We start from the raw sequence: 16,677 nt of genomic DNA, 5'->3' as shown, positions 1-16,677 counted from the left end.
TACAAAACTCAAGACAAGCATTAAAAAGGTAAACAGGAAAGAGCAAACAAACATAAGGGATTCAATAACTGTTTACATTTCAATATTAGGAAAATGATACTTACATCTCCTAAACAATTTCTTATTATTAGGGCAGTTAGAAGGAGTATATATAGACAGTAAGCACAGCTGTGAGTTGAACATGATGGGATGGTTACTTAAAAAATTAAAATTAAGGGTGAGAAAGAGGAATGCACTGGGAGAAGGGTAAAGAAAGAGGTAAAATGAGGTTAATTATCTGACATAAAAATAGGCACAAAAGAGTTTTTACAATGCAGAGGAAGGGGGAAAGTGGGGAGAGTAAGTGAACCATACTGTCATGGAAATTTGGTCAGAGGGAATAATATACACACTCAGTTGAGTATAGAAACCTATCTCTCCCTACAAGAAAGTAGGAGAGGAAAAAGGATAAGAGAAGAGGGGGATGATAGAAGGGAGGGCAGATTTGTGGAGGTAAACACAGAAACCAGACACTTGAGGATGGGCAGGGTGAAAGCAGAGAGAAAATAGGATAAATGGGGGTGATAGGATGGGGGAAAATACACAGTAATCATAACTGTGCAAAGAAATTCACAATAAATTTCTATGATAAAGACTTCATTTCTCAAATATATGGAAAACTTAGTCAAATTTCTAAAAATAAGAGCCATTCCTCAATAATCAATGGTCAGATGATATGAATAGGCAGTTTTCAAAGTAATCAAAATATCTATAATGAAATGGAAAAAGTGCTGTGAATTACTATTGATCAAAGAAATACAAATTAAAACAACTCTGAGTTACCACCTATCAAATAAGCTAATATGACAAAAAAAGGGAAAATGACAGATGTTGGAGGGGATGTTGGAAAATTAAGACACCAATACACTTTTGGTGAAGTTGTGTGCTGATTCAACCACCCTGGAGAGCAATTTGTAACTATGCACAAAGGGCTATAAAACCATGCATACCCTTTGACTATGAGGTCTGTATCCCAAAGAGATTAAACAAAATGAAATAGAACTATACATACAAAAATATTCATAATAGCTGTTTTAGTAGGGACAAAGAATTGGAAATTGAGGAGATGTCCATCAATTAAGTGATGGGTAAACAAGTTGTTGTATATGATTGTGATGGAATACTATTGTGCAATAAGAAATGACAGGCAAGATGCTCTCAGAAAAACCTAGAAAGACTTATATGAACTTATACAAAGTGAAATAAGCAGAACCAGGAGAACATTATACACAGTCACAGCAATATTGTATAATGATCACCTGTAAATGACTTAGGCATTCTTAGCAATACCACGATCCAAGACAACTCCAACAGCCTTATTATGAAAAATGCCATCCATCTACAGAGAAAGAACTGATGGAGTCTGAATGCATCGACATCCATTAGGGAAATTGGTCTCTAGTTTTATTGCTTTGTGTTATTCCTGGTTTAAGTATCAGCACCTTATTTGTGCTGTACAAGTAATTTGGTAGGACTCCTTTGTCTATTTTTCCAAATAATTTATTTAATATTGGAATTTTTTTTAATGTTTGGTAGAATTCACTTGTAAATCAATTTGGTCCTGGGGATTTGTCTTAGGGAGCTCATTGATGGACCGTTCAATTTCTTTTTCTAAGATAGGGTTAAAGGGCAGCTAGGTGGCACAGTAGACAGAGCACTGGCCCTGAAGTCAGGAAAACCTGAGTTCAAATCTGGCCTCAGACCAAACACTTGACACTTACTAGCTGTGTGACCCTGGGTAAGTCACAATCCCAATTGCCTAAAAATTAAGAAAAAAAGTTAAGAGAGGCTTATTTAAGTATTCTGTTTCCTTGTCTATTAATCTGGGGAATTAAATACTTTTGTAAACATTTGTCCATTTCATTAGATTGTCATATTTATTGTCATATAATTAAGAAAGTTGTTCCTAATAATTGCTTTAGTTTCATGTTCGTTAAGGTTAATTCACCCTTTTCATGTTTGATACTGACAATTTGGTTTTCTTCTTTTCTTGTTTTTTAATCAAATTAACCAATGGTTTATGTATTTTATTTTCAATAAAACCAGCTTGTAGTTTTACTTATTAATTCAGTAAGTTTCTTGTTTTGATTTTCTTAATCTCTCCTTTGATTTTCAGATTTCCAATTTGATGCTTAATAAGGATTTTTAATTTGTTTTTTTCTAACTTTTTTTAGTTGCATACCTAATTTATTGATCTGCTCTTTCTCTATTTTATTGATGTAAGCATTTAGAGTTATACATTTTCCCCTAAGTACTGTTTTGGCTGCATCTCATAAATTTTGGTGTGCTGTCTCATTATTGTCATTCTCTTCAATAAAATTATTGATTGTTTCTGTGATTTGTTCTTTGACCTACTGATTCTTTAGGATTAGATTATTTAATTTCCAATGAATTTTTAATCTATCTTTCCACTGTCTTTTATTGAATGTAGTTTTTATTGCATCTTGATCTGAAAAGGATTCATTTAATATTTCTACTTTTCTGCATTTGATTGTGAAGTTTTTATGTCCTAATACATGGTCAATTTTTGTGAAGGTGCCATGTACCACTGAGTAAAAGATATATTCCATTCTAGACCCTTTCAATTTTCTCCAGAGGTTTGTTATATCTCACTTTTCTAAAGTTCTTTCACCTCCTTGACTTCTTTCTTGTTTAATATTTAGTTAGATTTATTTAGTTCTGGGAAGGGAAAGCTGGGGTTCCCCACTAATATAGTTTTGCTGTCTTTTTTTTTCTATAACTCATTCAATTTCTTTTAAAATGTGGATGCTATATCATTCAGTATATAAATGTTTAGTATTGATATTACTTCATTGTCTATGGTAACTTTGGAAAGATTCAGAGTTGGGGGAGGAAAAAATCAGGGTAATCAAATCAAGATACTTGACCTTATTCTCTGTGCAGTTTACCCAGATGTGCCTTGCTCTACTTGAGCTCTTCACTTACAGAGATGATGGCAAAAGGAGCTCCAGAACTCCCTCAGAAGACAAACAGTATTCAGAAAACCATCCCAAGAGGGTAAAGCCTAAGAAAGGAAAAGATAAAGATACAAGCCTTTAGTAATAGGGGATATAAATTTTGTCAGTTGATCGATTACAGATAATCCTATGTCCTTATAAAAGGCTGGGAACATGATTCAATCCAATGGAAAGTGAATTGGATACTGGGTTCAGAGTTTTTAGGTTCAATTAACCCAGTGCTACCATTGTGTAATCTTGGGCAAGTTAGTTAACCTCATTGGGTGGGCCTCAATGTTTTTCATCTATAGAATGAAAGGATTAGATTAGATGATCTACAAGTCACTTCTAGTTCTTATCTTAGGTCTGAGATTTTTTTAAAGGGCATTCTCTCTGTGCTCTGTGGTTAACTTTGTAATGAATATTTACAGAAATATAACACAAGGGACAGGGCAGTGGAAGCTCTTATGGATAGGACTGACTCAAGCCACTGCTCTATTAATTTAGGCTTGATGTTAGAATGAAATGAGGCACTTATAGGTCTTTCTATAATTAGCTAAAGAAGGTTTATTTAGCCATACCATAGAAAGGATATTACCAAACATAATCCAGCAACTGGCTTGAGGAAACATGGCTCCCCTTACTTCCTTATGGAAATGGATTTGGTCAGCAGGGCAGGCTTTGGTGACTGGCACAGCCTTGAGATATTTCCACCTGGATGGGCCTTTTTATGATCTTGGATGATCAGGAAGCCATGTAAATAGGGCCAGAGGTCACCAGGAAGCTATATTAATTAAGGCACAGCTTGACCCTTGTCACTCTGGGTCAGTCAAGTCCCATAGACAGCCTTACAACCTCTCAGAAAAAAAAATCAGTCTAACTTGCATGGGGGGGGGTGTTGTTAGTATGTTCCTCCTACCAAAGTGACAAAGGAAAAAACAAATTCAGTCACCATTTGTTAAGTTCCTACTATATACCAAGGTGGCTGCCAGGTTCAGGGAGTAAAAAAAAAAGTGACACCATCCCTGTCCTCAAGGGGCAGGTGTGGGAGTAGATGCAACTTGTCCTTTGATAGACAGAGAGGATGGAGACACGGAAAAAAGGAAAAGGACTCCAGGGAAATCTGAGGAGGGAAAGAACACTTTCTGAAAATTGAACAACATCTCTTTTTAATTAAGCATATACTATTTTAAAATCTCATATCCAACAACTAACCTGTCATATCAGAGAGAAAACTCATGTACTATTTCTCAGTGTAACATCATTGAAAAGAGCCATGAGCTAGAAGTAAAAAAAGAAAAAAAAGGATTGAGGGTATAGGGCTTTATTGTGTGACCTTGGGCTTAAGACTCACCCTTCCCAGGGAGTTGGTTTTCTTCTCTATTATACAAGAAATGGGATACAGCAGATGAGATCAGATGCATTCATAGTGACTATGGTGTCCTAGCTCTGACATTGTGTGTTCTAAGGCTCCTCCCAGCTCTGACATTGTGTGTTCTAAGGCTCCTCCCAGTTCTAATATCTCCAACTCCACAAAGATGATTTATATATGTAACAGAGACCACCCTAACCCCTACTACCTGAAGGCTACGTAAATTATTTTTTCACTCCTCCCCCAGGGTTCTCTTGTGCCCTTATAGGGGATTTATCTAGGCTCTCTGCAAATGGCTCCAGTTGCCATCAATGATGGTTTTCCTCCCAATTATAGAGTGATCATTAGTTCCATTAACCACTTACAGTAAGATTAGCTTCTATACAGAAATATTCCTTCAAGATATAATCACAAATATACAAACTTATTCCCCATAAATGTGAGAAGCATAATCCTTCTCCCATCATCCTTTTCCCTCCATCCCCTTTCCCCTCACCCCTGCACCACCTCAGTCTCTGGGGAAAGGACAGGATCATATTCACAGCTTGGCTCAGGTTCTATAGGGCACAGTCTTAGTTCCAAGTCTAACCTCACCCCCTGAGGGGGCTTGTGTCCCAGGCACTCTGGTTTCACAGAGCCTCCATTCCATGTTGCCTTGATTTATCTTCTTACCTCCATCCTGGCTCCAAGATCCAAGCCATGGCTTGAATTCTCTGTCCCATGAGAACCACCTCCTATATCTGAAACTGAGGACAAACAAGATGAAACAGAAACAACACACACACACAGACACACACACACACACACACACACACACACACACACACACACCCTGGCAAGGCCTAATTCTCAGGTAAAAGAGAGGGAGGAAGGGAAGGGAAGTCTTCCTTTTCTCACAGGTTGTGTTCATTGAGTTCACACTGGCCAGAGCTAAGTTACCAAATACATGTGAACAACTGATCATTCTTACAGAAAGGAAAGGATAGGAGGGACCAGGTCTGAGCCAGAAAAGCTCTTGTCCCTGGCTTTGTGCCTGAGAAAAACAATTTGTGCATGCACTCCCCTAATCCCCCTGCTTTAGGAGGCATGAAGAAGTCAGTCAATAAACATTTATTAACTGCCTACTATGTGATAGGTGCTGTGCTAATCACTGGAGATGATAAAGAAAGGTAAAAAAGAAAAAATAGTTATTGCTTTGAAGAGCTCACAATTTAATGGGAAGATAAAATGCAAACAGCTATGTTCAAATAAGTTATAAACAGGATAAATTGGAGACAATCAACAGAGGGAAGGCACTAGATTTGGGGGGGGACTAGGAAAAACTTCCTGAAGAAGGTGGGACTGGAAAGAAGGGGAGAAAATTGAGGAAGGAAGACAGTCTGTGTCTGAATACTCTAGGGTGGTAGTTGGTGTTGGGGCAGATGAGTCTGAGAGGGCACCAGTGTCTTGTGGTAGGGAATCCCTAAGCCTGTAGGAAGCTGTTAGTGGGTGGGAGTGTTCCTTGGAAGCCATGAATCTCTGCATCTTGAGTGGACTGTGGACCAGTGGGAGTGAATTAACATTTATCAAGCATTTACTTAGCAGATACTATTCTAAGCTTTGGGTATATAAAGAAAGATAAAAACAGGAGCCCGAGCTCAAGGAACTCCCATTCTAAGAACTGATATACAATTGGAAGTGGGAGGTAACTCAGAGGGAAGGGGTGCAGGTAAAGGGGGAAGAGAAGAAGAGGGGTGGGACAGAGAAAGGCCTCCTACAGGTGGGAAATTGGAGCTGAGTCCTAAAGGAAATGAAGACTTGAAGTCAGATTAAGGAAGTCACCGAAGGCATAAGGGACAGACAGAGAAAAAGCATGGAGTCAAATGGTGTGTCAAGTGCTAAGAGCAGCAAGGAGGCCAGGGTAGCTGGATCATAAAAGTGTATAGCTAGGGGAGGTCTCTCCCTGTAGGAAGTGTAAAGTGTTGGAATACTGGAAAGGTAGGAAGGGGCCATGTGTCCTTGTGTCCAGTGTCTGGAGGGGGTGGTGTCATGAGCCTGGGAGCAACCAGATGTGACTGAAGGGAGAAGGTACCCCTATTTCTTGAGTGGGACTACAGTGTGAGGCAGAGTGGTGATCCCGTGGGGAGGGGAATGAGTGGAGGTGAGCTTGCATGGAGGAGCCGGTGCTGGGTTAGAAATTTGCTAAGTCTCTGGAAACCCAGAGGCCGCGGTCGGAAAGATCAGTCCAACCCACCTTTCCAGTATTGGGCTGGAGGACTCCCTGAGGCCAGTCCAGAGAGGGAGAAGGTTCAGGGATTTCTGGTGCCTCCTCTGAAACTGTACGATTCTACTAGCTCCTTTTTCCCCCGCACCTCTACGCGTCTCCTCACTTTCCTTCTACCACAACCCCATTCTGCCCCCCTCCCCGGGCATCACCCCGCGGGCACCTCTTTCTTCCCCCAGCCTCTGGCCTCTGGCCAGGGGGAGCCATCCGCCTCTCTCCAACCCCCCCCCACCAGAGCCCGCCCCAGGTCCCTTGGGTGTTCACACCAAGCTCCCTTTGTCCCGCCTGCTCAGCTCCCTCGGCTCGGGCTCCACCTCACTCCAGCTCTTCTCTACCCTCCACCCTCCAGGGCCCCTGCAGTTCCCCTAGAGACCCTTCCCTAAGGGTAGCCTCCCCCCCCCTTTGCCCTCCACCTAAGAAGGGACACAGAACCAAACAGTGCCCATTGAGCCAAGGCTGCTGGAGAGGAGGGGAGTGTCGGTCCCACCTGTTTTCTGTCTTTCTGCCCGTCAGCAGCAGGTAAGAGATTCCTCCCCACCCCTTTATCCTTTGTCCTGCCAGACAACCAGCCCCCATTCTTAAGGATTATCCCAATTTACAACCGCACGGCTGGTGCTCATTGCGCCCAGACCCTTTACCCAGGGTCTAGCCCACCCCGCCTGCCCAACCAGAGGGGCTCTGGGGCTCCTACAGATCTGTCCTGCCCGTGATACTCTCTGTGCCTCATGCCTGGAGCGCACTTCCTTCTCAGTTTCTCTTATATCCTTGGTTTCCTTTACGGATCTTATCAAACGGTAATTCCTGACTGAGATATTTTCCCCTCCTCCAACACCCCCCACAGTGCCAGTGCCTCTCCTTCCTCCAGTATCTCGTATCTTTCCGGTGTATAGTTATATGTGTAATATCTCTACCAGTACAGTGAAAATTCTAGGGGGCAGTTAGTATTTTACTTTTGACTTTGCAGCCTGAGTACTTTGAACAGTGAGTGACGCGTAGTTTGGCTTAAAAAAAATGCTTGCTGATTAATTTATTTACCACATGCTTCTTCCAAACCTCACAGGAGGCTTCCTGGTACACACACACACACCCCTTCCTACTTTGGTCCTTTCTCTCTATCCTCTTCTTGTAGTTCCCAAGTGACCCTCTCCCCCAACCCCTACCCCACATGACTCAGCCCTTTGTGATACCTCCATTTTACACACACACACACACACACACACACACACACACACACACACACACTCCAAATATCAGTCACTCACATCACAAATATCTACCCATGTCAAACATACACATATACACTTGTGTCACACATCTCTGTCATTCTTGGGGCACACCCAGTTCCCCAAAAGTTTTGTTACCCTCAGGTTACACATTTAATCCCTGTCTCACACCCACTTTTATATCTTTCACATATCTACTTCTAGTAACATGGGGCTGGTCCAGGTTTGCTCCCAGGTCCAAGATAATCCTTAACCCAGAAGAAATCTGGTCAAAATCTCTGGAATATTTCCTACTTCTTGAAGGTAGAAGGTTGAGGAGCAAGTAGGACCCCAGCCAGGATCCAGTTCCACACTTTGCTTGTCTGAGAGGCAGGAAAATGCCTTATTAGAAGAGAAATTGGACAGATTGGTACTCATGGATGGGTACCATCCGTGGCCTGAACTGTTGGTGCTGGATGGGATAGGATAGGGTGAGACATAGTCCTCAGGCTTGAAGAGTCCTGGAGAGAGGAGCCTATGCTAGCCCCCAGGGCCAGTCTCTTGTGCCTTCTTGTGAATATTAAAGGTGAATGCTGAGCCTGGGGCTCCATTCCTAAGAAAGGCTTCATCTTTTCCTCCACTACCCTTTTCATATTTCTTTTCTCTCTGCCCTGCTCCCATGGCTCCCAAGTGACTTCACTTCCCCATCTAATACCCTTCCTTTGTGTTTCACCCAAATTCCTATGACATTTCCCTACACCCTTATTAACCATATTACTATCCAATTCCCCTTCTAACTTTACTTGTGACTTTCTGGATTTTGCCACACTGCCTTAGGAAGGGAAATTGAATAGTAATACAGTCAGCCAGGGCATAGAGTACCTTACCTGCATGATTTCCATGGCTCCTCTGCTCTCATCTGAGCTCCCTCAGCCTTTGTTGACAGTAGCCCACAATCTGGCACTCCCTTATGTTATAGCTTTTGGTTTGATGAGGTCTTAACTCCAAAGTCAAACTTGGTTCTATAAGGTCTTGACTCTTAAAGTCAAGTTCCTCTACTGCTTTCTTTATTCTTGTCTCTCTATTCTTAGCTTGATTTCAGAAAACCGTTTCAATAGTTTGAGCTATGCCAAAGTAGATTGGGTTGCATTGGGAGGTCATGGGTTCCCCTTCAAGAAGATGGTGGATGGACAGGGATTTTTGTTTGTTGTATGAACTGGACCCTTCTAGTTCTGCAATTCAGGTATGTCAGGGCTCTAGGCAAGAAGTATGAACTCCCAGAGAAGCAGAGCCAGGATGGTGGAGTATAGGCAGCAACTCAGCTGAACTCTCCCAACATTCTTCTCTAAACAACTTTAAACTAATGCCTCAAATTGAATTCTAGAGTGGCAGAGCCAATAAAAGGTCACAGTGAGACATTTTTTTTCCAGTCCAAGAAAGTTAGGAAGTCAGCAGTAGAGATCTGTGACACCAGGGTCACATCCAACCTAGAGCATAGCCAATGATGTGACAACACTAGTGCAGTCCTTGGAGGCATCTACAACAGCAGCAGCAGCTTCAGGAGCTCTCAGCCCACGAATGGTAAGGGTGTTGGGACATCTGGTCAGAAAGAGATTACAGGGGACCCTTTGCTGGTGCTGGGTGCACGGAGCTGTTGAATTGCTCATACACAGTTCTAGGTTTTAGTGGATAAAATGGAAGTGGATAGCAGAATGCATTAGAAACTACAAGAAACACATTTGAAGGAGAGAAAGACACACAGAGTGAAAATAAAGGGCTGGAGGAGACTCTTCTATGCTTCAGCTGAGATAAAAAAAGACAGTTGTAACAATCATAATCTCAGACAATGCAAAAGCAAAAAAAAAAAGATCTAATTAAAAGAGATAGGCAGGGAAATGACATTTTGCTAGCTGGGGTACCATAGGAAATGAAGTAACATCAATACTATGTATATGTATATACTAAATGACATAGAATCGAACTTCTTAAAAGAAAAGTTAAATGAGTAACAGGAGGAAATACAGAGTAAAACTAAGCTACAGGGAGACTTCAACGTTCCTTTCTCAGAAAAAGATAAATCTAACCACAAACAAAATAAGGAAGAAGGAAAGGAGATGAATAGAATTTATAAAAATTAGATATTATAGACCTCCAAAGAAAATTCAATGAAAATAGAAAGGAATATCCTTTTTTTTCTTAACTGTACTTGGCATCTTCACAAAAATTGTCTGCAATGAGGCCTAAAAACCCCACACCCAAATACAGAAAAGTAGAAATATTAAATGTATCCTTTTATACTACAATGCAATAAAATTACATTCAGTAAAGGGCAGTAGAAAGATAGATTATAAATTAATTGGAAACTAAGTAATCTAATCCTAAAGAACGAGTGGGTCAGAGAACAAGTTACGGAAACAATCAATTATTTCATTAAAGAGAATGGCAAAAATGAGACAACATACAAAAATTTATAGGATTCAGCCAAAGCAGTATTTAGGGGAAATTTTATATCTCTCAATGCTTATATCAGTAAAACAGAGGAGGAGCAGATCAATGAATTGGGCATGCAATTAAAAAAAACTAGAAAAAGAACAAATCAAAAATTTGCAATTAAACAGTAAATTGGAAATCATAAAAATGAAAGGAAAGATTAATACAATTGAGAATAAGAAAACTATTGAACTAATAAATAAAACTAGGAACTGGTTTTTATGAAAACACCAATAAAATAGATAAATCATTGGTCACTTTGATTAAAAAAGAAGAAAACCAAATTACCAGTATCAAAAATGAAAAAGATAAATTCACTACCAATGAAGATGAAATTAAAGCAATTATTAGTAGTTATTTTTATTAATTATATGTCAGTGAATCTGACAATCTACATGGATGACAAATCTGAATTGAATGAATATTTACAAAAATATACATTGCCTAGATTAACAGAAGAAGAAATAGAATAATTATATCTTGGGAAATTAAGTAACCCTATCATAGAAAAAGAATTGAACCAGCCATCAATGACTCCCTAAGAAAAAATCTCCCAGACCAAATGGATTGACAAGTGAATTCTACCAAACATTTAAAAAACAATTGATTGTAGTACAATATAAACTATTTGGAAAAATAGGCAAAGAAGCAGTTCTACCCAGTTCCTTTTATGACACAGATATGGTGCTGATACCTAAACCAGAAAGAGCCAAAACAGAGAAAGAAAATTATAGGCCAATTTCCCTAATGAATATTGATGCAAAAATGTTAAATAAAATACTAGCAAGGAGATTACAGCAATATATCACAAAGATCATAGATTATGACCAGGTAGGATTTATACAAGGAACCTAGGGCTGTTCAATATTAGGAAAACTATCAGCATGATTGATCATATCAATATCAAACCCAACAAAAGTCATGTGATTATCTCAATAGATGTAGAAAAAGCTTTAGACAAAATGCCACACTCATGCCTATTAAAAACACTGGGAAAGCAGAGGAATAAATGGAGCTTCCCTTAAAATGATAAATAGTATGAAAAATTTTCTAAATCACTGTTGATTAGAGAAATGCATATTAAATCAACTTTGAGGTACCACCTCATACCAGTCAGATGGGCTAATATAGCAGAAAAGGAAAATGATAAATGTTGGAGAGGATGTGGAAAAATTGGGACACTAATGCATTGTTGGTGGAGTTGTGAAAACATCCTGAAGAGCAACTTGGAACTGTGCCCAAAAGGCTATAAAGCTGTGCACACCTTTGATCCAGCAATAGCACTACTTAAAAAAAAATTCTTTAAAACTTAAAACTGGTCCTTTCCCAGTGAATATTTAACATAGTAAATATGTTAATAAATAAAAAAGCAAATAAAGTAGTAAATATTTAACAACCAGCTCTCTGGAAGGAAAAATAATGTTCCCACAACACACTTTAAAGTTTAATCTGCATTAACATTTTCTTCATCAGTTTCTTAAATCCAGAAATCAATAAAATAATCAATCAAACCCAAATGTGTAGCACTGGGGATGTGCAAGGTATAAATGTTCATGCTGAAAATTAACAATCTACTCTCTAATTGCTTTCCTCTTTAGTACCTCCCTCCATGCACTCAGTATAGCTAAACTAACCTATTTGCTATATCGCACATTCAGGACATCTCTCATCTCTGTGCCTTTGCAGTACCTGTCCATCTGCCTTCAGTGTTCTCCTTTCTCACTTTTGCCACTTAAAATTCTGGCTTTCCTTCAAAACAGCTCGATTCTGACCTCCTATAGGAGGCCTTTCCTGGTCCCTTTCCCTTCCTCCCTCTGAGCTGACCTTCCTTTTATGCAAGGTCTTTGAGGGCAGTGTTTTTCTTTTTGTCTTTCTTTGAATTGTCATGGCTTAGCGTCTGGCACATCACGAACACTTAATTGTTGATACATTTAAATTAATACTCATTGATATATTTGTTGAATTTGCTTCTCTTTTCTCTGCCAAAGAGAAGCAGCTTTCTTGAAAAGCTAAGAACCAAGCTTGCTGATAGGGAGTTGTTTGATAACCCTGATATCTGAACTGAGATAGCAAGAGAGCACCTACTTGCTCTGGAGGATTGATCACCCAGCCTGGGGTTCCTCACCTAGGATGCTGAGAGAACTGAGGGATGAGATGCTGAGCCATTGTCAATGATCTTTATAAAGTCAGCATAAGAAAGGATGGGAGGGTGGCAGGACTGGAGTAGGGCAAATATCCTGGCTGTCATCTCCAGGGACATGCAAACAGCTTGGCTTGGATTTCTGACAAAATCCGGAATGTATCATTAAACAAAGGGTGAATAGCTAGGAAAAGATATCACTGATCACAAAGGTGGTACAATGGATAGATCATTAAGCCTGACATCAAGAAGACCAGAGTTCAAATCTGACTCAGATACTTACTAGCTGTGTGACCCTGGGCAAATAACTTAACCTCTGTCCTGCCTTAGTTTCCTGAACTCCATAATGAGGATAATAATAACATTATTATTATTATTATTAGGATCAAATGTGATAATGTTTGTGAAGCACTTTGCACAGTGCTTGGTACACAGTACCTAATAAATGATTGTTTCCTTCCTTCCATTTTTTAATAGCATTCCTCAGCTATTATAGAGATATTTTACCGAGATTTTTAGTAAACCACTTGATAAAGTCTTTCAAGTCAAGTCAACAAAAATTTATCAAGAGGCTACTATGTGCCAGGCACTGTGGTAATCCTGAGAATAAAAAGAAAGTTCAAAAAAAAGTGCCTTCTTTAAAAGAATTCATGGTCTAGTGGGGAAACAATATACAAACAACTATGTATGAATGGTATAGACAGGATAGGTAATTGCAGAAGGAAGGCTCTACTATGAATGGGTATTAGGAAAGATTTCTTATGGGAGGTTGTATTTTAACTGGAACTTGAAGGAAGCCAGGGAATCCAGGAGGCAGAGACGAGGAGAGAGAGCATTCCAGGCATGGGGGATAGCCAGTGCTTTTGCTCACAGTTGGGACATGGAGTATCTTAGTCAAGGATGCCAGTGGAAAAGATGGAGATCTGTGGAGTAGAGAGTACTGTTAGGTGAATTCAGAATCGGTGGCCTTGCTAGATACAAAGAATGATCATTACTAGCTGATAACAGCTTGATAGTGCAGTGGATAAAGCACTCGGCCCAGAGTCAGGAAGACCTGAATTCAGATTTGCCTCAAGCACGTACTAGGCGTATGATTCTGAGCAAGTCACTCTCTGCCTCAGTTTCCTCCTCTGTAAAATAGACATTGTGATAGCACCTACCTTCCAGGATTCTTGTAAGGATAAAATGAGTTAATATTTATAAAATGCTTTCTTATTGAATGAGTAAAAAATAACAACAAGAAGTAATGACAATAATAAGCTTGATCTGTCATTTACTTTCACTTCAAGATGTAGAAATTCATACATCATTATTAGCTCATTGAACCATGAAGTCAGTGACAGCGATCAGAATAAAGCACTTGCTAATGAAAAAAAGTCCTCCCAGGTTTTCCTTTCTCTCTCTAAGATTCAATTTTCCCATTTGTAAAACAAAAGGCCTGGACTAGTCTAAAAAAGGTCCTCTTTCAGCTCTGCCCTTCTGCATTCTTGGGGCCCTCCCAGCTCTGACATCCTGTGTTCTAAGGGCCCTCTCAACTCTGACCTTCTTTTAGTCTGTCATTGTTTGGTAGCTGGTCAGTGGGTTCCAATTCAGACCTTACTAGGCTTCCTTCCCCCATGTTTTCCTGCTGAGTCATCCAACCCTTCCTTTCCTTTCTCAGCTCCTCATGGAGCTCTTGAGATTGTTGTTCGTCCTTCATTCTCAAAGAGGACCAGTGACATCAGGAAGGTGATGTCTTAACCTGCAAGTGAATTGGATTTAAGTGAAGCAGAGCTGTGCAGTCATCAGCCTCACTCTCTCCTCCAGAGTCATTGGAGTCCAGTGGCAAGACATAGGTCAGGATGACTGGCGATGGCCCCAGATACAGTGGGAGACCTTGGCTTTTTTAAGCTGAAGTCTTTCCTAGGTTTCAGTTTGTCTGAGGCAATACCCATTCAGTTATTAAAGGCTAAGTAAGAACTGAAGCAAAAGATGGCTTAGTTTGTCTTCCCAAAAGAATATATCTGGGAGGGGAAGACCCTCAGAGTTTCTGGCTAGAATGGAAACAATTGCTATTTACACTCATTCTGAGCCATCAAAATCCATGAGATTCTCTTATAAGAAGGGACAGGGGAAAAACCAGCTGTGGATGGAGGTTCCCTGGCAGCCTCTGGAGGGCCTGGAACTGGGGTATCTGACTTCAGGGCTGGCCCACAAAGGTTTCTAGGTTAGAAAAGAGTGATATAGTCTGGCTTCTTCCCATTCGTTGCAAGCCAGACCTCTGAAAATTACCTCTGTCCAGAGAAGGTGGAACAGTTCATCACCCTTTTCCCATCTGTAAGCCCTAGGATCTGCAGGGAAGTGAATATCAGGTAGGTAGGTGGAGCCTGTATATTACAGGAGAACATGGACAATAGGCATTTGCACCCTGACTGCCCACGTAGCTACCAAATACTGATGGAATATGTCTCCTCTTCTGGGATGGGTTCATCAGTGCTCAGACATTCATTCCTGCTTAGGTTGCTCATGCTGTGCCCAGCTTCTATTTCCCAATGGATCAGAGTCCCAGGGAATTAGCAGAATACCCTTAACATTCTAGCCCCACTAGGCAGCCCACATTGTATTGGTTAATAGGATTGCTGGATGCTTTCTTCATCAATACTACGCAACTGGCACCATCTTCTCCTCAAAGCTGGGAAAGTGGCATATGTGCCTCGCTAGGCTTGAGGACAATTTCATCTCAGATGGTACACCAGGAGATTGGAGAGATGGGGGAAGTGCAGCTGCAGAGCTCTATAGTTGACAAGGAGGAGTTTCATCTTCAAGTTCATTAGAGATGAAGAGGGTAAAGATAGAAATATTTGGCACATGCCCTAGATGTGAATAGGCGTATGTTAAACAAGCATGTATTAAATATTTTGTGCTAGGCCATGCTAAGTTCTGGGGAAACAAAGATAGGTCAAAAGTCAAGGGGGAAGGGGAATGGGAGATACTAGGAGAGTGGATTTCTGAATTCGCCAAAGAGATCAGAGCCCCAGGATAACTCTGCTTCTTCTATAGAAGGCACAGACACCATTCCAGCCAATAAGTCAAGTCAACAAGCATTTATTAAACTTTTAACTGTGGGCCAAGGCTCAGCACCAGGGATACCAAGACAAGTAAAAACACTCCCCTGCCCTCCAGTCACCCAGATTTGAAACTTTAGCACTATCACCAATTGCTCAGTCTTTCTCTCAGCACTCATATCCAATCCCTTGCCAGGTCTTATTGAATCTGTACTCACAATTTAGCTTGAATCTGCCCCCCATCTCTTCACTCACGCAGTTCTCAACCAGACTAAGCAAAGATCCAGTCTCTCTTGCGGTTTTCCTCTTTTCCTCAATGTTGCTTTAAACAACAACAGCCTTATATTACTGACCTTAGCTTTCCTCCCTATCCTCCACTCATTTGAACTTAATCACTCATGAGGCTATTTATGTAGGATCCTGCCATGCTGTTATAGTCATTCATCTCCTACCATCAGATCTTGCTTCTATCTTCTGTATATAACTTGATAAAAATTTGAGCTGCTTAGAGAGTTACCTGTGCATCCACTTGGCAAAGTGGATAGAGCCCTGGGTCTGGAATCCAGAAGACCTGAGTTCAAATTAATCCTCAGAAACCTGATGTGTGACCCTGGGTGAGTCACTTAATTTCTGTCTGCCTCAGTTTCCTCAACTGTAAAATGGGGATAATAATAACACCTACATAGTAGTTGCTTAATAAATGTTTCCTTCAGACAACTTCCATTTTTCCTAATCTTGGGAATTATTTCCATGATGAAAATGTTCTTAAAAAAAGAGGTATAGAAAAGTAGCATGAGCTCCCGCAGGAGGTAATAGGTTCCCATTCGTTGGAGGTCTTCAAAGGGAAACCTGGCATAGGCCCCTTGTTGGGTCAGCTGGAGGGGGGATTCTTATTCATTGATTGCTTGTTCATACACAATTAGACTAGATGGTCTTGGGGACCCCTTTCAAGTCTGAGATTCTCAATCAATGAGAATGAGATGCCAGCTACTGAGCTAGGAGTTAGTGGCATATGGACTAAACAAAGAAAAAAAACCCAGCTCTGGCCCGGCAAAGAATTTACATTCTGTTCTGAGTGATGCTCCTGGCTCAGGGTAGACAAGGGACATGGTATATAGGGAGGGACACCATCCTCAGATAAGGAGAGTCAAGGTTTTCTCTGGAAGTGGG

The 16,677-nt window shown here is 40.6% G+C and overlaps 1 protein-coding gene across 1 annotated transcript in view; it reads left to right on the top strand.

Moving 5' to 3' along the window:
* The first annotated feature begins 6,919 nt into the window (after positions 1-6,919).
* LOC110202148 (ceramide synthase 4-like) overlaps positions 6,920-16,677 on the top strand; it is a 47,165-nt gene continuing 37,407 nt past the window's right edge. The window contains exon 1 of the mRNA XM_020978198.1: positions 6,920-7,150. The gene's annotated coding sequence lies outside the window, so the exon portion shown is untranslated. The remainder of the gene's footprint in view (positions 7,151-16,677) is intronic.

The sequence above is a fragment of the Phascolarctos cinereus genome, unplaced genomic scaffold (assembly GCF_003287225.1).
Source record: "Phascolarctos cinereus isolate Bilbo 61053 unplaced genomic scaffold, phaCin_HiC Scaffold_4;HRSCAF=312, whole genome shotgun sequence".
Taxonomy (NCBI): Eukaryota; Metazoa; Chordata; class Mammalia; order Diprotodontia; family Phascolarctidae; genus Phascolarctos; species Phascolarctos cinereus.
Note: the sequence above shows the minus strand (reverse complement) of the source record. Positions and strands in the feature narration are given on the sequence as shown.